At 42.8% G+C, this 21,767-nt stretch overlaps 1 pseudogene; it reads right to left on the bottom strand.

Annotated features, from left to right (window-relative positions):
• Window positions 1–1,112: 1,112 nt before the first annotated feature.
• Window positions 1,113–18,739, bottom strand: LOC119394100 (fumarylacetoacetase-like; annotated as a pseudogene).
• Between the last annotated feature and the right edge of the window lie 3,028 nt (window positions 18,740–21,767).

Here is a 21,767-nt window from a genome sequence, read left to right on the forward strand (position 1 = left end):
TCGCATTTGAATAAAATTGATTCAGGCTGCATTTTCCACCAGAAACGTAGGCCTATAGCCTTTGAAAATATCGTATTTTTCGATGTCTGAATGTATCCTCGCATTTGAATAAAATTGATTCAGGCTGCATTTTCGACCAAGAAGGTAAGCCTTCGCTTATGCATTTTAGATGCGAAGCAGCTTTTGCTCAGGGCTGTGTCCGTCCTTCCATTGGCAACCGTCCGCTCGGGAATGATGTGTGCTGGCACGCGCTAGCGCGTTTGTGCCTGTCTAAGGGGCTGGGTAAGACGCTGTGGCCTCTCCCCCTTACACTCTCTCAGCAATCACGAAACTTTAAGTCCACCCATGCCCTGCTTCGCATCCCCACATGATTCCCTTTAGTGGGAGATGGTGCAATTTTTTTTTGGTTCGCGTTTGTCGTCATTCTCGGCTATCCTATTTGGTACAATTGTTAACCTAATGTGCGGCAATACTATGGGCAATTTTGGAAGTTCTGATTAATATAGATGCGGAGCAAAAAAAGAATGAAATTGGAGCATAACTGAACAATGCGCCGTATTTGCGATTTTTTCTAAAATATTGGCAACTAAACTGCAAGGTAACAACATCTTGTAAACGTACGTTACTCATAGTATGTGAAGAATAATTTTTAGACTCACAGCTATAATAGTTCTTTTGTAAGTTCTCGTAAAATTCCCATTTTCGCGCGATTCGAAAAACGCGTTTATGGCTCAGTGGAGACTTCCCAATTTTCTTGACTAAGGAAAAATGTTTTTCCCGAAGCTAAGATTGGTTTAGGTACCCTGGGGACTCGGACAGCAAAAAAAATTTTCAAACCAAATTGAATGGGATTGGCAGACATGCACTGACATTCTTATCTGAACACACCCTGTAAGAAAATCTGTGCCTTCGTCACTGTGGTGTAATAGGTTTGAAAGCTTCACCCGAGAAATGCATCAATGCACGTTTTCTCTAAGTACAGGTATGTGCCTGAAAATAAAATATTTGCGGGTATCGAGGGAGACCATAATATGCCTTGATCCAGGGTCCAGCTCTTCCTGCTTCCAGACCATCTAAGGCATGCAAAATTGCAAGAAAGTGGCAAAATAAATGCAAAACTATTTATTTTCCACACTCCCTGCTTGGCATGCTTGCTTCTTGGGCCCTGCTTTCTCAAAGGGGATGCGCTGGAAGTACGACGCCTCTGCACTCTCCAAATCCAACACGATAGCCTTGGCCTTGGCAATAACCTGCATGCCAAAAAAGAAAAGGTGTGAATGTGTTATTTTGCGCGCTGTGTGAATACAATTTTATACCGTACAGTGGCGAATTGATGCACCAGGGGAACTTATGACACACTGGCATGTAGTTACTTACGCTGCTTCAGAGCTCGATATTTGGGCTGTGTTATTGGCTGGTCGCTTTATACGATAGAGCAGCACTGGTGGCACCCAGTGCACCCGATATGGAATACAGCTTTGGCAAGCTGCAAAACTGGAGGAATATTGTGAACTTCATAAGAAAACGTCCGTCTACGTAACTGTGGCTTGCAATGCACCTTCACTTCCACAACTCGTCAAATGGACTCATCTCAACGCCTGCCTTCTTTTTTTCCTGAAATATGTATGAGCACTCTTATCCCTGCAACGTGCGATTTTCCTGACCACACCTTTTTGGAATGACAATCTGGGAAGGATGTTCAGTCCATGCCAAGGACACCGGTATATAGTCTATTTTATGAATGTATTCCGATGCCGCCATATTGGGCTGAAGCCCTGCCCATTTTGTATCATTAAGAACTAAACGAACAGTGCCATGGTAGATGCATACGCATGAATATGGCTGGGTATGTGTCTTGCGTAAGATCATCTATAGCATAGGCTGCACTGCTGCCGTTGATCAAACACCGAGGAAGCATTTAAGAAAAGCGAACGAAATACTTTCTTAAAGGACGCTGAAAAGCTTTCTAAAAACATACAGCTGTACGCACCCTTTTGTACTTTTGAACACCCTAAACGCGAAAATCAACGCAGACCAGACATGCTCTATTAGCTAGAAACACCGCGTCGTACGTGGCTGCCCAGAAACCCTATAGAGATGTCGCTTTTGATAGCTTTCGCTTTCAGCTGCCTCGGTTGCCTGACTCCGCGAGCCGCTGTGTACTGCGCGTAGGCGGGACTTTAATTCACAATAACGGTGCTGCTAGTCGCATGATCCCAAAAGAAATCTTGGTAATTGGGCATACTTGGAAAATCAGCGCGAACAAAACGGAGACACAAGACGAGAAGGATATAGCACGTCTTAATGAGAACTAACAGACAATAATGCCCAGGTAAGTATAGGGGATGTTATTAGTAGTAAATGTAAGGTAAATGTAAAGAAAGAAAAGTGGACGAAAAGATGACTTGCCGCGGGCAGGGACCGAACCTGCGACCTTCGAATAACGCGTCCGATGCTCTACCACTGAGCTACCTCTGCGGCCATCCCCTCGACCACTTTATAGGGTATATATGTACATTTTAAACGTGGGAGCGTCAGTCAGATAAGGAGCCCTAACAACATGTAGAGATAGACTAGACTATCGCGGAGGTATTGTAAAATTTCTCATATAATGAGGATTTTTTAAACCTATTAGTTTTCATCAACATCATGTTTTTAGCTTTACGTAATCATGTAGTAAGCATTTTTGTCATGGTATACTTAGAAAAAAGTATTTCTCTTCGATTTGTGGATTTGAAAGCAGCTTTCATATTTACTTAGAACGCGGGAATTCACTACAGTAACCTTCGAGTGATACAACTGTGAACGATGAATGTCCTTGCGCTTGAGCTCTGATGCTTTCTAAACTGACTGCTATAAAGAAACATATGTGATGCAGGACGAGTGTATTGGTTTGTCATGCTTACCTTTCAGGATAACTTCATCCTCGTCTTCCAAGAATGTCCTCGTTTCTCCATTGTTCAGGGAAACAGGCTTTGTTCCCTTCCAGCAGAGCTCGACCATCGAGCCGTAGGAGTCTTCTGTCTGAAATCGGAGTAGCAAAGCGTCCGACATATGAACGCCTAATGCAAGAGCATTTATAGGGCCATCACAAAATTTCGTACTCCGTATCTACTAAGAGTTGAAGAAACAAGTGCATAACTTGCACCCCCGCGCCTTATTATCAGTTATTGTGTAACAACAGTGCCTTAACATTTTCAAAGCAAGCATGCTGTGAACGATTCACACCACATATAACTTCAGACAGCACAAAGAGATGAATACTGAAACAAGGAAATGTCCTGTTTCTTGTTCCTATTTTCATCTGTTTGCACTGCCTTGAGTTATGTTCAAGAACTTTCCTAAATCAAGGTGTTTTTATTCACCTCAAACTGTATTTCACACTACAGTGCAAGCATTTGTATTTTGCCATTATGAACCTGATTTTTAGGTTTCTTGAGGGACCTTGAAAAAAGAACGCATAATCAACAAAAACTTACTCTGATAGCAATCTATCTTTTCACACGAGCAAATTTGTAGTGCTCAATATAGGCGTGCGCAGGGTTCCCCTTCAGGGGAGGCGAAGGCGGGTGAAGGTTCATCGCAGCGCCCCCCCCTCTCCTTATTAAGTCAATGTAATGGGCAGACTTTGCGCCCCCCCCCCTCAGGTGACTAGAGATAAGTGGCCCCTGCCCCCCAACCCCCTGCCCCCCAACCCCCCTGCGCACGCCTATGGCGCTCAAAACTAAGTTAATGAAAGCGACATGACGGAGCACATACTGGCCGGTAAGGTGCGAATGGCAGTTTTGCTGTTCGTTCAAAAAGTGTTCAGAGTGTAAAAGCCGGCGAAAAGGTGATAAACATGAACATATCAGCAAGGCCTTAACTTCTTTTTTTTTCATTTCATTTCTTACTGGATGCATCTTATAATAACTGCCATGACTATGGACATACGCCAAATGTTAAATAGCTTTTGTGAGGGTCAACATTCTAACATATCACTGGATATCAGCAACTCGATGTACAAGTGAGCATATTGTAGTCCAATACGCATCATAACCTCATTTTTTACAGTTGTTGCATTGGAAACAACAAAGATGCTCAGAAAGTGATTACACGAGGCACGGCGTTGTTGTCACGTCATCGATGCTAGTGCACATTTCTTGCAAGTCGCCAATCATGAACTGAGAAGGCTTAGTGCAAAGTTTTCTATGCATAGTTGAAATTTGTGATTTCCGTAGACTACAGAAGCCGATAAAGAATGCATGCTTACCGGTCCACTGATGGTTCCAGTGCCCATCAAGTCTCCAGGGTTCAGGTTGCAACCACTTACGGTGTGGTGAGCCAGTTGCTGTTTCATGGTCCAGTACATGTACTGCAGTCACAAAACTCTTAGTTACCAGCCTATGACAACAGCACCATGTATTGTGAGATTGTTGTGTGCCCTAATTAAGTTTGTTGTGCTGATATCGGTGACTGTATATACGTAAAGGGTTTTTCAATGTAGAATGACTTATGGGGCTTAATGTTCTAAGATAACAGAGAGGCTACTCGACAAATTAGGTTAAATGCTAAATTACTTTCTACTTCCTGGCGTTCTTTAATGTACGTGTACGACACAAAGAGGTTCTTGCATTCTGCCTTCCATAATAAAGCAGCTGGGAATTGAACCCTTGGCCTTTAATGTGTGATGTGTAATTCAAAATGTGTGCGTGACATTCATCTTGTTGCATCTTATGGGACACGACAATGCTGCAACTCATTTCTGTTGAGCCCACATCCTTGCATATATATTACGAACAGCTGCACTACAAGGAATCTTAGGTTCTTGTACAAGCATAAAAAAACGAGGACAAGAAATCATGGTGCACAGGCAAGAGGTTCGCGTGAAAAATTAAGCACATATACTATACAGCAGGCAAGACATCACTTGCATTATACAACTGCCATACATACAATTTTGATAAATATATTAAGCACTGTCATTGCTGAAATCAAAATGAGCTATTGTGCTGCCACAAGTGCTTCAACACGTTGAATAATGGACACTAAATTCTTCCCAGGGCAAGTCCCTATTTAGTAGTGTAACTTATGTTCTTGTGTAACCTTGGCACCACCTAAAATAAAGGAAAAGGAAAGAGCACAAGTAACGCGAGTAAATACAGCAACTCTCACCGTTTGGCAGTGCTTGTTTTTCGTCGGTGTCAAGGAGCTTGTCTAGTTCAGGAGCGGTATCATTCAGTGACAGTTAAGACTGAACGTGCAATGCGTTAACATATTAGTTATGCAAGACCAGTGTGGATAATCAAGTTGGGTTTGCTCACCTTGAGGTTGGTCTGGCACACAGTAGTAGCTGTCGCAGCACCTTTTGCTGTTGACAAGAAAGATTACGTGTAAAAGTCACTTGTTGGTTTTGTACACGTGGAAACTTGAACATTGCAGCTACATATAGGTTGCGAGTCAGTTTTTCATTTACATCCCGCTACGCAGTCACTGTGACGATATTAGTTGCCTGCTAAGCATCTTTGCGCGCAGCATATTATGATTTGCTGTACTACTTTCATCTCAGCCACCCAATAGGGTGTCTTGCAGGAGGCAATGTTCTTGTTTCTTGTAATCCAACATCCATTCAGATATGGCAGTTCACAGATGTATAAAAAAAAGCTCCACTTACGCTTAATGCCCGCCTGGAGGTTGATGTCGTAGTTGTAGTTGTCCGCATGAGTCAGATAAGGCATGGGAGTTGGGTCTTGTGGTACATTTGCACAGCGGAAGGGCTCAAGCGCTTCCATGGTGACAACCCAGGGACTGATGGTGGTGCCCAGGTTCTTGGATGTTAATGGACCCAGCGGCCTGCCCTCCCACAACTGCAAGTCACGTGCTGCGCACAACAAAATCAAAACCAACCTGTGAAAATTCTGTGAACACATTTTAAGAGGTCACTCGGTGTACGAGCAAAACATCTAGGATGCCTATTGGAAAAAATATGCAAGAGGACTGATTCGTAAATGATAACTCATCCACATTTGCAGAGTAAAATGAACATATGATGTAAGAGAACTGGAAAGCTGTTAACGTGGAAACCCAAGCTTGTCGGGAACTGCTGTCAGGCTTAACAACACAGCATGCTATACAATTTTTGTCCGAAAAGTAATGTTAGTGACTATATTGTGAAGTGATAGTAAGTCACAGCATACTAGGGCTAGTTGGGATTGGTGGAAGGTTAAGTTCGCTTATGCGCACACGGTCGCTGAGTCATTTGCGACCATTCAAAGATTAATGACAGGCTTTTCCGTGAAACCCGTTTTTATTTGCCGTGCAAGTCGTAGTGTAGCACTCGTTGGAACAAAGGCGAAAGGATTGTCACCAACTTTTGCGTGAAGCTCGGTAAGTTTGCAGTGTAAGCTCTTGCTATCATAAAGACAGCCTATGATGATGATGTTTGTCGGAGTGTCAGTCAAACATCCCCCGAAAAGACGTCATTTCGGGATAATTGACAACGCCAAAGGGGCATGCACCAAGGCTCTAAAGGACAATCCAGAGGAGGCCTGCTGTGACGCCTTCGATACCTGGAAATCTCACCGGAGGCGATGTTTTGATACAGGAGAAGCCTATTTTAAAACCTTTTAATGTTTTGCACTGATGTTATCAATCAATTTTTTTTTTCAATCGACTCCCCTACATTACTTTCGGACATACCGTATAAGTCATGTATAGAAAATGTTCTTCACTCTTTGGAGAACACCTGGCTAAAGAAATGTAGCTCATCCAATGACCTCTGTTCTTTGCTTCTTTCTTATGAATAATCACTCTCTTCTTTTCTCCTTCTCTTCCAAATTGTTGCATGGCGTGAGAGGAACGTGTTCACAATATATCTAAATTATATTTCACAATACTACATGCTTAGCCATACGGTGGTGATCATGAGCAGGTACTGACTATGCGTAACCAATATAAGCCCTTAAATGAGCACTATGGAATGATTTCACGAGCTACCTTTGTTCAATTATGGCTAAGGCCACAGTAGTACTATGCCGTTGTTGAGGTGTGGCTGCGGCTATAGGAATGCCACTCGCCCAAATTTGTCCTTACAGTTTAAATTCTGTCACTACACTGGGTATGTCGGTATGTGTAGGTGACTGTTCCTGGATGTGCAAACACTACGTCAAGAATTTTGTCATTTGCGGGCATGAATGCTCCTAGCACTATACTCGGTTACAATACAAGAGCAGGGCGGCTTTTCGCCGTCAAAGGACCCCCACCCCTTCAGACAATGGCGCCGCCGTGTCATCGTGATGTCGCGGCCGACCGCTTTGCACCTACAGGCAGCGCTTGGACTCAAGCTTCTATAATTGCGTCCGCGCCGTAAAGTAGTTGCTCTGGAAGCCTTCATTTTGAGCGAAGATGAAATTTTAGTTCTATTTTTCTTTATTTACCAGTTAGAATAAAACACATGAAAGAGTTTATTGGTCAGCTGGAGTAGTGAATTGCTGCTTTATTGCTGACGCTGAAGTTCTGCTCTTCCGGGTTTTCCCTCAACCACTTGATTCTGGTTTTGCGCATATGCCATAGCCGGCTTTCATTTAAGCACGACCTCCTCTAAGGAGGTCGTGCATTTAAGCCATGGAGCCCGAGCAGGTGACATCGGAATGTGCGTTATCTCTCTCGAATAAGGACTGCAGTTCTTTACCATCCATGCCACGCCGATGGTGACGGCTACTTTGTATCGCACAGGGTATTGAAGCGCCGATAAACGGCGCAAATATTCCAGTACGTGCATCGGCGGCTGTTTCCAGGCAGCGCCGATCGCTTGCGCGGCAGACGAAACACCACAGCGATCGCCGTTACCGAACACTGCACACAACACAAAAGCAAGGCTTTTCGTGGAATTCAAATTCGGATACGAATAAACGGCTAAAGTCAGCTCGGGAGAGCGCGATCTCACTGACGGCGCCGATGGACTGTCGCGAACAGCGGAGGCGGCCATTTTGTTTGAGGTCCGTAAGCGCGAGAGAACACGCTTTGTCATTCCTCTCGTGAGCGCGGCGCGAAGGCAGTCGGCCACGCCGTCACGATGATACGGCGACGCCATTGGCTGGAGGAAGTTTCCTTTGACGGCGAAAAGCCGCACTGCTCTTGACTTGTAGCCAAGTATAGTCCCTAAATCCCCGTGAAAGTGAAAGAATACCCAAGCGTGATCATCTAGGGATGCGATCTGAAATCAAGTCTCCTTGACTTTTATGTAACTTAGTTATCATAAACAATGCTGTGGTACGTATATTGAACGAAAAAATGTTAGTTGCTCTCATAAGCATATATCGCAGTGCATCTGGTACATGGTGAATGGTTGCCCATGCATGTATTTCTAACCAGAATTGAAGCTGAATCCATTTTCTTTTTTTTTTCCTCCACACGTCCATCTTCATTGTAAAGGGGCCTGTGAAGACGGTAACGGTATTAATGTAAAACCCTATCAAGAGCGCGTGTAGCCTAACAAACTCTTACCCAGAGAAATTTGCGCTCAGTATTCTGCAAATCTTACCGCTCCAGTCATTCATGAGCACCATTCCAAAGATGTGGTCGTGAGCCTGCTGCACTGGGACTGGATCACCCAGCTTATTTGCTGGACCAACAAAGAACGCCATCTCCAGCTCAAAGTCCATCCGCCGACTCGCTCCGAACACAGGGGGCTTGGCTGCATTTCAGAAAAGGAAAACAACACGTGAAATCGCTGCTATGGTTACGAATTTGACGCAATGCAATCCTCGAAGCATACGTTCGGGACATATTGACAGTGACAGTGCCCCACACAGAGAGCACTGCAAAGAAATTATGCGATGTATTCCTGGGTGCTACTATTCTATACACTGGTTTGTAAAGGATGCAACATATGCTGTACGTTAATTTATCTGCAAGTGTAGGCATTATTTGTTCCTGTCAACCATTCCTCCAATAGTCACATATGTTGGGAGCCATGCCACCTAACCGGTGGCAAATTTGCCCGACTGTTGTGATGTAAACGTCTTTTGAAAACCGGTAAGTGATTTAACAGCATGAGAAGCTTCAAATGTAGTCGACGGTGCCCCAACCGCGCCCTATAGATGCCGCCATGCGGTGAGCGCTCTCTCTATATCATCTGCCCTTTCATTCTCATTAATATATCTAAAGGCAAGGCATTCCTAGTCACTTTCGTTACAACTTATGCAAACTTAACTTCTGTTAGTATGCCAGTTAGCGCAATGGCTTTGAGGCACATATGTGATTCAGTAACTGAAACAAAAATATTGATGCGGAGATTCAAGCATTTGGTGTTAGAGTAATCTGAAAAGGGACGCTTGAGGCACTGATCACGCGCAAAGTCAAACTGAAGCTCGTCGCCTCCAAATCGAAGTTTCCGCCTCCGTTATTTCTGTGCTTGATATCTCGGCAGAAAGGTCATCTGCTCGGAACAGTGCTCATGTTGTGTCTTTCTTTCCTTGTACTTTGTTAGTTCGTGCTGTTAATCGAATATTCAGTTAACACAAACACACAAGAACTTCCTGCATTTTTCATTTTGCGAGGTTGTGAGACTAAATGCTGGTGACGAATGGTTAATCTTACTGGATTAAAGTATGACACATAAGCTTTACCTGGTCATGTACTCAATACAATGCTTACTGTCATCAGGCCTTGTCTGGGCATTTGGACGACGTATTGGAGTTCCCGAGACAACGACTGAAGAGGCACGACCATGGTACCCCATAGGCAAGTACTTCCTGCGAAACAGTGGGCATTAATTCAGTGCCGTGTATCTTTAACACTGCAGTGACTGTTGAGGACAGTCATTTGCGGGCTGTTACCACATAAGAATGTTCTTTCTTACCAGTTAGGTAAATCGGAATATTCACGAAACATTAAGCCAACATTTATGGCATGTTGTCTGGACGACAAGAAGTCAGTGTAGTCACCTGATAAATCAAAATGTACAAGCAATAATGAGTGTACAGCTTGCATGAGGTACTCAACACGTCATGCACCTTACCGATTCGTGCCGGTAAATGCATTGTTGCTTGCGACATCGGAACCAGCGCCCTTGGGAAAGAGACAAATGATAACTGCGGTTCATTTTGCTTTATTAAATAGGACATATGTCATGACATGCGGCACAAAATAGGCATAGCTGTATAAAATTTATTTTAATTACGAAAATTGCTTCTTTTAATTATACCAGAAGCATTTATTGTGATTTCGCTATTAACAATAAGGGCAGCAAGACTTTAACGACTGCCATTGTCACTGTATCACATTATAAACTGAGCATGCAAAAAAATTGGCGAAGCTTGCACTGAGCAGCGCAAGGCTTGAAACAGCGAAACTAGACGATTCTGAATACTGATCTGGTTGCTGCTAGGTTGTTTGAAAGCGTTAGCTAGGTGATACAGGTTGTTTCTAGGTTGCTTCTATGTCGTTGCTAGGCTTTAGCTAGGTGATGCTAGGTTGTTTCTACGTTGATTCTCAGCACAGAAATGTTCAAGTGAAACCACAGGCAGTCACAGACACGACACGGATGTCCAAACTGCAGAGGCAGAACCTCGCTCTGAAATCAAGAGTTCGCACCTTTCATCGATCTACGGGCACGTCGTCGTTTGCCCAGTTTCTGTGGCACATACCCGTTTACGATGATGATAGTTTGTTTTTGGTTCGCCGGACAAGGAACGATTTGCTAAATAGCTTCGCTGTTAAAAACATAAGGTCGAAGTTGGCCTGGTGCCGTAGATAGAAAATAATCATAATCATGAACCGGCACGCGCCATGTACGCCCTATTCTTCATCAATTTCCTCACCTTCTTTTTCTGATTCGTTACCAGAAAACGTGCGCCGAGTTTTCCGGCAAATGATGCAACAACTTCATGCGCAAGAGGACGAGTACAGAGAGAAAGGAAGAAAGAGCGAGAGAGAAGGGAATAGAAAGAAAGAGAGAAACTGTTGGCAAAAAAAAAATTTTGCTAAGGCGAAATTTTAACCCGCGTACCCCCGATCCGAAGGCGAGCGTCCGAACCACTCGGCTGTCCAGGCTTTTTTTTTTTTCCTTATTACCTATAGTTTTCAATTTCATGACGCAAACAGACATATTCAACCCACAAAATACAAAAAAACACGCATAACAATGGTGGTGCTATTTAGAAAGGTCAATCTGTCACAGATTTAAAACCGCTTCAATGAAACCAGGTCATCTAACATAGACATCCACATTGGTGGTTCTTCCTGAACTCGATAGGTTTCTCTTAAATATATTGCATATTCGATGAAATACTCTCTAGCGTAACGAGCTTCTAGATCAGCATTTTGCACCGCCATTCTCGTTTTCCATAAGCTGTGCATGTATACCAGCATAGCCATGTCACAGGAGAAACCTGTCGTATCTGTGGGAAAGAAGCGAATACCATGGGGAGTTACCGGTAATTCTTTATTTTGAAGTGCGTTGAAGAATGTTCCAAAAAGGTACTGCGTCTCAACAATCCAAAAATATGTGTTTTGTTATTTCTGGTTTGTTGCATATCATACAGTTTATACTCCAGTGTACGAAGAATCCTTTTTTTCTGAAGCCAAGGCTTGGAATTGTGTTGCTATATGAAGTTGAAAGAAAAAGGACTTGTTGACGCCCTTACTGGCACATTCTTTACTTTCTTTAGGACATTCCCTTCGGATCCGATTTCATAGAATGCGCGATACAACGGTACAGGTAACATAACCTCTATAAGATCATTATACAATTTTTTGTGTAACTCTGCTCAAATATTCTAATGAAAACCATGCATTCAAGATGTCAGAAGAAGACCCAACTTCACGGAGGAAACCACGAGCATTTGGTCGAGATATAGCCTTAATTGATACTATAAAAACGGGTAAAGAATCGCGCAATCTCGTTTGTATGACTGCTCTAAAAATCGTTGGTTTGATCTCTAACAAATACAAACGTGCTCACGATTTGTTCTAGGGATAAGTGACATAAGCCTAGACCCCCACTTTTGACCGATCGAAAGAGATTTGTACGTCTTGTTCGTTCCCAAGCTGAACCCCACACATAAACCGCAAAAAAACTCTGTGCAACTTTTGCACATTTACACGACACATGCACAACACTTGGAGGACGTAAAACAATTTAGCAACAACAAATAAGTTACACACTGTTGCACGAGCAAACATGGACAGGACATGTCCACACTACTTTCTTGTTTGAGTACGAACGCGTCTTGTTTCCGCTTTCCAATAATAATTCGTGTCTCGACAGTGTCCCAGTGGGACGCCCAAACACTGCCCTTGAGTAGAAGTCCACTGAATCTTTTAAAAAGCTTCCGGCTTCGTTTCCCAGTTTCCATGGCAGAATCGTAATAATATATTACAGTTTATTGCGCTACCTGTCTGTACACAAAAGGATTTCTCAATTTTAACTACTTCTTTAACACTTTCTTTGTCAACACAGAATACCGCAATGTCGTCAACGTAGGCAAGAACTTTCACTTCCCTTGAAAAGTAGCTATAGACGTGTATATTTTCATTCCTGAGAATATGTAAACAGAAGGGCTCGAGGTGCAAGGCGAATACCAATGGGGACAGCGAAAATCCCGGACGTGTTGATGACAGTACTGTAATGCTTTCACTGACCCGTTTGTTACTGATAAAAGTTTGCTGACGACTCTGAATAGGCCATTTTTACCCCTTGAAGTATTGTACTACCAATATTCACGTGGTCAAGAATTGGCAGAAAGGATATCATGATTTACCCGATCGGAAGCTTTTTCGAAGTCTAACTGAAGCATGGCAACGTGTTCATCAAGCGAACCGGCACATTCAAGAACACCTCGCGCAACATTTATGTTTGTTAGTATCGTGCGTCCTTTTATGCCGCAGGTTTGGTGATGGCCGACTAGACGACCAATAACAGTTTTTAACCTTCTTGCTAATACCTTCATGTCGATTTTATAGTCAACATTTGTCAGACTGATTGGCGGATATGATTTGACTGAGAGTAGTTTGAGGGGGTCATCAAAACCACATTATTTTATTCGGCGATCCAGGCACGCTGGCAGAGCAGAGCATAGCCTTGTATAGTATAGTACAACAAGGTGGTGGGAAAGGGAAGGGAGGGTGAGGAGAGATGTGAGGGCCACGAGTCGGGAAAGGAGGATGGGAGAATGAGTACGGAGAGAAATAGAGAGATATGCAGAAAGGAAGGCAAGAAACAAAGAAAACGAAGGCGAGAGACCGACTACACAGGGAGACCGATGGAGAAACAGAGAAATAGAACGAAAGAGAGAAAGAAAGGGCAGAAAGAGAGAAAAAGACCGAAGGACAGAGAAAGAAATAGACAGAAAGAGAAAGAGATAGAAAGCGACACACACAAAAAAGTAGATAAGTCGGAAAAAAAAAGGGAGGAAGCATAGCCATGTGCATATATTACAGCATATCAAGTATAGCTTGCCGTGTAACGTAAGAAATATTATCATCTTCATGAACCGGCACGCTCTCTTTTCGTTATCTTCTTCAACTTCGTCCTTTTCTTTCTCTTTTGCTTCATTCCCAGAACACGTGCTCCGATTTGCCCACCGTCGGATGCAATAACAACAATGGGTGAGAGATGCCACGTTTAACACATCAGCAGTAGTACCGTAATACATAATACATAATAAATGCACTGCATGAATTAATGCATAATAAATGCACTGCACAAACCTACGACCAGTTCACCAGCTCTGTTGTGACCCAGCCTTGCGCGAATTAGTGCGAGCTTCGCAATTTTTTTGTTTATCCCTGTGTACCGCTGGGAACTAAAAAGCCACACACATATAAGCAATGACAAAGTGTGCGTGTTTAACAACGTGAGTGTGTATAGTGAGAGACCACATGACCTCTCCGTGTTTACATCTGTGCGCGGCTGTGAATTATGTACTATTGCAGCCGCCGTGAACTAAAGACACGTAGAGTCACGTTTCCCCGGGAAGCCGCTCTCGCCATGTATTGTAAACAAGAGAGCGACGGAACGGCCCTCCTCCTCCTCGAGGACCTCGCCTCTATCGGGGCAGTCTGCTCGAGGCTCTGTAACTACGAGCAGCAATACGTAAAATAAGAGGGGGAGATGGAAAAATGGACTGTGTAAATTTTATTGAGTTAAAGCATCTCAGCATTTTATAGCATCTCAGTAGATGCAGCATTTTTTCCCTCTCTAATGTAGCTTGTTAACTGTCATATGCATATATATTGTTAGGCTCAGTTTTGGCTTAAGGTTGAGCATGTGTTAGCTGATTCAGTAATTTTTCAAAGTCTCAATTAGGCTTCCTGGAGTCCTTTTTTTACCCGTTTTCCAGTTCATTGCAACTCCGCTCCTTTTTTTTTTAAAGGCAATTATGTTTAGTGTATTTTGTAGAGCTATTACAAGTCCTGTCTCATCCATTTATGTTTTTGCCCTCCAAATAACAGTAATAAATCAACAGTACAAGAAGAACATATGAGACAGAGTGATGCCAGAAAGAAAGACTTGATTAGGAAAACCAGCTCATGCTAGTGAAGCAATCAGTTTTGCCAAAGCAATCATGCATTGCTCTGCAAGCAGCATTACTTACTTGGCTTTGAGAGCAATGTCGTCTTTCAAAACTGGCTCGTTCTTGGACTAGCAACTTCTGAATCACTCGTCTGGCCTCCACCCATGCTGGTCTGCCCAACGCCATGAACTCATTTAAGGTTTTCTATGGGAAAGCATATAAAGGCTGACCTTCTTCTTTCAAGTAACATTTATTCACAAATGCTGTTACATACCTGTTCGAACACATGCTGCGATTGCTTCAAGTGGGGCCCTATGAAGAAGTGCTTCACCACAGTCAAATCGAGGATGTAGTCTCCGATAGCAACTCCAGGGCGAGGTGTCTTCTGCAATATTAATTAGTGGGTCGGAATATTTTAGAGCAAAACACGTGCTATGAAGCATCATAGTAGGATATCTAGTGTAGTTTTATGTGCCTTAAACTATTACAGCAGAGCTGTTAATATCGAGGTTGGCCGTGTGTCGTAAGTAGAAAATGATCATCACCATGAACCGGCACGCGCCATCACCGTCCTCCTGTTCATCACCTTTCTCTTACTGATGCAGTAACTTAATGGGCGAGAGAACGAGTACAGAGAGAAAGAGAGATGGAGAGAAAGAGAGAAGAGAGATGAAGAAAGTAGAAAGAGAGAATATCTTGGGGCAAAAAATTTTTTTGCCGAGGCGAGGTTCGAACCCGGGTGCCCCCGATCTGATGGCGACGTCCTAACCACTCGGTCATTCAGGCACACTGGCAGAGCAGAGCATAGCCTTGTATTGTATAGTATGTTATAGTATAGTATGGCATAGTATAGTATAGTATAGTATAGTATGGCATAGTATAGTATGGCATAGTATAGTATGGTATAGTATAGTATAGTATAGTATGGCATAGTATAGTATGGCATAGTATAGTATAGTATAGTATAGTATAGTATAGTATAGTATAGTATAGTATAGTATGGCATAGTACAGTATGGCATAGTATAGTATAGTATAGTATAGTATAGTATAGTATAGTATAGTATAGTATGGCATAGTATAGTATAGTATAGCGAGGTAGTGGGAAAGCGAAGGAAAGGAGGAGAGATGTGAGGTTTACGAGGTGGGAAAGGGGGATGGGAGAACGAGTACGGAAACAGAGACAGCGAGAGATAGGTAGAAAGAAATGGAAACAGAGAAATAGATATCAAGAAAGGGAAGAAATACAGAAAAAGATAAAAGGCGAGAGACCGACTACACCGAGATAGATAGATATACAAACAAAGACATCGAAAGAAAGAGAAAAAGAGAGAGCGAGAGAGAGAAAGGGAAGGAGCGAAAAAGACAGAAACACAGAGAAATACATAGACAGAGAGAATGAGTTTGAAAGCAGCACAGAAACAGAGAAAAAGACAGAAGGCGAGAGACCGACTACACAGCAGGGCTGGGCAAAGATAATTTGATATTGTATCGCGATACGATACAAGATACGCAAGCAAAATTATTTGAGATACAGATACAAGATACCACAAGACTGACTGTGTCTGACACGATACGTTCCAATTGTATCTTAAGACACTTCGATACATTCGCCAATTTATTATATACCTATATAACGTAGCACTAAACGCCTATGCACAAGAACGTTCGCTTGAAAATTGATTAAACGCGACCAATTTTGTTTCATTTGAAACAACTGTCTGTTGTTATCTCAAAAGCTTTGTATTTCTTGCTCAAGGCATATTAGTTTCATTCCGAAACAACTTATTGGCGTTACTTTACCTGCTTAACATGAAATCTCTTTATACACTTCACTGATAGCGGTTTTTGCTTGTCGCTTTCGTAATTGGTGGCAGTCGCTGCTCTGCTTGCTGACAAGCTATCGGGTTGCCATCTAATCACATGAACTTCAATAAGAAGCCTCCGCACGATGGTGCAAATAGCGCTGTGGAGTTCTACCTTGCCAGTAAACGTGTTACGGTCTTCGCAATACCTGATCACCAGGAAGGTGTACAGCAGTAAGAACGCTGGCAGCGACATTCCTTGCTACGCATCGTGTTTACGTAGAGGACATAAAACTGCAGTGACTTTTACATTCTACTTATATGCTGGCGTAAAGCGTTCGATGGCGACGTACTCAGTAATGAGCAATTTTTTAACAATTTTTTCTTCTACGAGAGAGCATATGCAGCCCAGAAACGTCTCAGACGTATTGTATAGTTGCACAAAGCGCCGCAGGACACCGCCGCTATTCCCACTATATTGCCACTTATAGCTCCAATTACCTGGCTATTAGTAACGGTGAAAGCATTTAGGGAGCCTAAAAATAGAATACAAAATATATCTAAGTAAAACAGAAAAGCGGCTTCGTATCAAACACAGTGAATTAGTATAGAAACCGATACATGCAGCACCCCCAAGGGCTAATAATAATTGTAGGGTTTTCATGTCCCAAAATCACGATATGATTATGAGAGACGCCGTAGTGGAGGGCTCCGGAAATTTCGACCACCCGGGGTTCTCAAACCTGATTATAAGCACACGGGCCTCCAGCATTTTGCCTCCATCGAAATGCGGCCGCCGTGACCTTCGGGTCAGCAGTTACGCCCTTGACCACCGCGGCGGGCAACCAGTAATAGCTGTGAGTATTAAGCATTTAAGGTAAGACCACAGAAAATTCAGTGCCTATGGAAAATAGCGCAAAACCACTTGATGGGACGCTCATGAGAACAACGGATCATTTTGTAGAACAATGTTTCTCCATTCCATTTGCCAACATCTGTAAGATGGCTCCTAATAGTTTAGGTTACTATAATGCAAACTCAATTTCGCTATTTTACTGTGTAGTAAGCCGAATTGTTTTGCTGTATACTCCAGACACGCAAGATTATTATACATTTGTGCTCAACATCGCCTTGACATAACACTAAACTCAAGTGGAATATATGTACGCAAACAGTAGCAGAAATTACGCTAAAAGTAAGAGTAAAGCAGAGAGCTTACCTTGGCAGCGCATTAAATACATATTGCAGTAAGCAGAGATAAAACAAAAAACTATACAGACACATAGCTAATGCATGGGATGGAAAAGAAGGACAGCTTAGAAAGAGCTTGTGCTCAATAGGGACTCTCAGCGCTCATCGCCTGCCCTCGCTTGAAAATTCTGGCGGAAAGATAAAATAATGGTACTGCCTTTAGTTTAATTTTGGTGGTTTAGTGGCAGCAGTGTCAGTGTGAGAAGCGGAGTTCAGTCAGCGTTTATTGTTTCGCACGATAGTGTTGCGATCGCAATCTCTTGTATCTTAAGGTACACGATACATTCTTCAATGTATCGGAAATACAGATACTGATACACGTCCTGCGAGATGTATCGCGATGCAGATACAAGATACCCAACGTGTATCTAAGATACTATCTAAGATACATGTATCTTCGATACTGCCCAGCACTGATACGAGCCGCCCGCTGAAGGCTGCCGAGATGGCGCGCGCGCCAGCGATCGCGACCGCGCCCTTAGAATCAAAGTTCAAAGTTGCTGTTCGAGCGACACCCCCCCCCCCTCGCGTACTTTTTATGCTCCTTCAAGACAGGCGGGGAGTTTTCTCTCTGCTTCGACGGCAGGTCTCCCGAGCGGGGCGATGTTATCGCATGCGTCGTTCGAGCGACGGAGATGGGCCGTCTCGTTTGATCTCTGCTTCAGCAGCATTCGTCGCCCCTGCCCGCGCGCTTTTACCCGCGGTAGAGCGTACGATGCACGGGGGGGGGGGGGATGATATCAATTTGGACTTTATACTGGACATGACGGCGACGGCAACGGCAAAAACCAGCCTAGAGTGTCCATATAATTGCTATCGCAATAAAATCCACTAAGTGCTGGCGCGAGACCACTAGCCGCGCTGCAGCTACAAGACTACAGTGTGACGGCGACACCGTCGTTCGGCAGGGTATCGCGATTTAAGGTCTTTGGACAGCGTGTATCTACATACGTTTGTCGGCGTAGAGAAGATTCCGTACGGTAGGTTGTCGTACGAAAAGTCGCAGTCCTCGGGTACGGGCACGAACGACATGTTCACAAGCGGTTGGTTTGAGCACGACAGGCAGACAGTCGTTTGCGAGAGGCAAGTGGCGTCGGACGGGTGCGGGTATGTGATAAAAGGACGAGAGGGGTGGGGAGTCGTTTCAGCAGCGACGTGCTCTTCCTCTACTTATTTATTTATTATTTATTTTATTTTATTTTATTTTATTTATTTTATTTTATTTCAATCGCACTGCAGGCCATATGACCGGATGGGCATGGTATAGCATAAAAATACGCGTACAAGGCACAATTGTAAATATGAAACGAAGGAAGGTAAACAACTGGCACAAAATGAAAAAAAAAAGAAAATGTTGCTTAGGAAATGGTGACTGCATCATTTTAAATTAACTCAGCCGAGTTCAGATGATGGAAACGTATGAGGTTCCAATGCTCAATAGTTCGTGAAAAAAAAATTTAAGAACGGAAATAAGGGGAGGGAGAGAGGGAGTGGGAATGACGAGGTTTTATGGTTCCAGAAAATGATGTGGGGTCTATAAAAAAATTTACGATTTAATGTAGAGTAAAGGCCGGGACATCAGTCATGATGTTTTTCTCCTCATTTGAAGTGTTTGAAATCCATTGGAAGTTAAAAGCTCAGTTAGAGAGTCATCTCGCTCGTATTTAGAAAAAAATGAAACGTATGGATCTTTTCTGTATCCTTTCAAGAGCATTATTGCTGGTTTTGGTGAAGGCGTCCCAAATAATGCACGCATATTCTAATTTGGGTCGAATAAAAGTAGTATAGACCAAAGTTCTCACATCACGGGATGCATGTTTAAGCTTATGGCGCTGTAGACATCAATTTTCTAAAAGCTGAAGAGGTGGCGTTAGAAAGGTGGGTATTCCAATTAAGGTTGTTAGTAATTGTTACTCCAAGATACTTGTACTAGTTCGCTTCAGTCAAGGGGTATCGGCCAATAGAGCACGAAAACTGCAGGGGTACTGGTTTGTTTGCTGTACGCCGGAGCACAGACTTAGTAGAGTTTAGTTTCAAGCCCCATTTTTTGTTCCACTGCAAAATGTTGTTTAAGGCGAAACTAAGCAACAACTGATTATTACCTGCATTAGTATCGCTAAAAACAATCCAGGTGAATCCAGGAAAACCAAGGAACTGTAATTTTCAGATTAATTTGTCGTAAGGAACTACATCAAGAGCCTTTTGAAAATCTAGAAATATTACATCTACTTCGCCAGCTCTGCCAAGGACAGAAGCAAACGAGTGAATGACCGTACTTAATTGGGTGACTGTCGATAGATCCTTCCTGAAGCCATGTTGGAAAGGAGTTAGAATGTTAGGCTCGTTTAAGAAGTTATTAATGTAGTCAGCAACGATGTGCTCAATTATTTTGCAAGAAGATGATAAAATAGAAATAGGACGGTAATTTAGGACAGAAGATGGGACACCCTGTTTTTAAAAATCAGTACAAAACGAGCAATTTTCCAACTGAGCGGAAGTACCGTGGACCCTAAATAGGCCTGAAAGATTACGACAAGAAATTCACTTCGTGGTTCAGCGTGACGCCGGAGAAAGGAGTTGGGAATACTATCAGGACTAAAGGATGATTTCGTTTTCAATTAGGAGCACGTTAAGGCATGTTACCAAAATCTTTCCCAATTTCAGGACATTTCGTTGAACCAGTGGCCAAAATGCAACAAAACTTTGAAATCCATGACGTCACCATCGGACACTCGAGCGGAAAATTTGAAAGTAAAATTTTTACATTGATTTTCTCCTCCATTTATACACCTGTGGTTGTGAAATTAACGACATTAGAGTTTTCATATTATAGTTCATCAGCCTAAACTAATTTATCACTTAACTTTAGTGCCCCTTTAAGGAGGGTGTCTTCCTAATAGGCCCATTCTATCCACATTCCATGCGGGGTACGCATCCGATTTAATCCCTGATCGAAACAGACGACAAGACAAGCAAAAGTAAACTAAGACACAAAATTAGAAGAGAAACAAGGTGAAAGAACAAAAGAATTAGAAACCTTACAGACAACTATAAATTAAAAATCATTTTTTAAAATGAAAAGTGCGCGGCAAACAATATCTCAAAAAAGACTTAAAAAGTCTGCCTTGTCTTACTCAATCTCGAGTATAGCTGAAATATCGCAATATTGCCTATCGCGAAAATCAAGAGGGCGGTCAAAAATATTCTTTATTTACGCTGCTCTTTGCGTGGCTAAGGTTTTGAGTACTCTGTTGCACTTTGCGGGCGCTATTCCAGTCATTGACTTCATTGCATCCGCACAGACGGCCCATAAAAAGTTTGCAGTTGCAAAACAAGGCACTCAACAGCATATGGCATTGTTTTGCTCGCCGCTGTCATCCGGCCGTAGTTACGTACGTCTAGTAGCGGTACATTGGCTTGAATTTTAAAGCCGTGTTAAAAAGAAAAGAAACAAAAGCAAGTTCCTTTTGTCATCAGGGGATCTCGGGAAAAAGTAAAAAAAAAATAATCCTAGCCCTTCGTAATGGTATACAAAATACCATAGCAATATTACCGCGCGCGCTTATTTCTTTATTTTGATGTGATCGAGCTTAACCCGCAAAAAGAAAAAAAGACAAGAAAAAAAAAACTCTTACAATCGCTCGGCACCGTAATGCTCCGGAAACTTCTCGGTTGTTTTAGGCTATTCTGATACACTTTCCTGAAAATCATACTATTATTCAAATTGGTTAGGGAGAGTTCGAGAGAGCTCAAGAAAAAATTACGAACTTTGAAGATTTTTGTAGTTTTTGAATATACGTAGCTCGTAGTGAAACACAAAGAATTCGGAACTAATATATTGGACAACTAAAGAGAACATCTGCAATAGCGCAAGCGCGGTTTTAAAGCTCGACACACAAAAATAGATTTTATAGACATTTTCCATTAGGCACAGTTTAACAAATACAAGCGAATTTTGAGGAGGCGCCATGATCGTCGAAATGTTTCTCGAGCAAAAATGTTTTGCCACAATACTCCATGTGGCACAGGACAAAGGCACAAATTTTATCAGCAAAATCTGCGATATGCGAGCGCCACGTCTGGGACACTTGGCATGGAATGACCCAGCGTCTGAAGCCCTATCGTAATAGGGCTTCAGACGCTGTACGTGAACGGTTTCACAACTCCGAAAGCGTTGGTCTGTAGATGGTGTAACTGGTTCGATGATATAGTTC

Source organism: Rhipicephalus sanguineus, chromosome 5 (assembly GCF_013339695.2).
Source record: "Rhipicephalus sanguineus isolate Rsan-2018 chromosome 5, BIME_Rsan_1.4, whole genome shotgun sequence".
Classification (NCBI taxonomy): domain Eukaryota; kingdom Metazoa; phylum Arthropoda; class Arachnida; order Ixodida; family Ixodidae; genus Rhipicephalus; species Rhipicephalus sanguineus.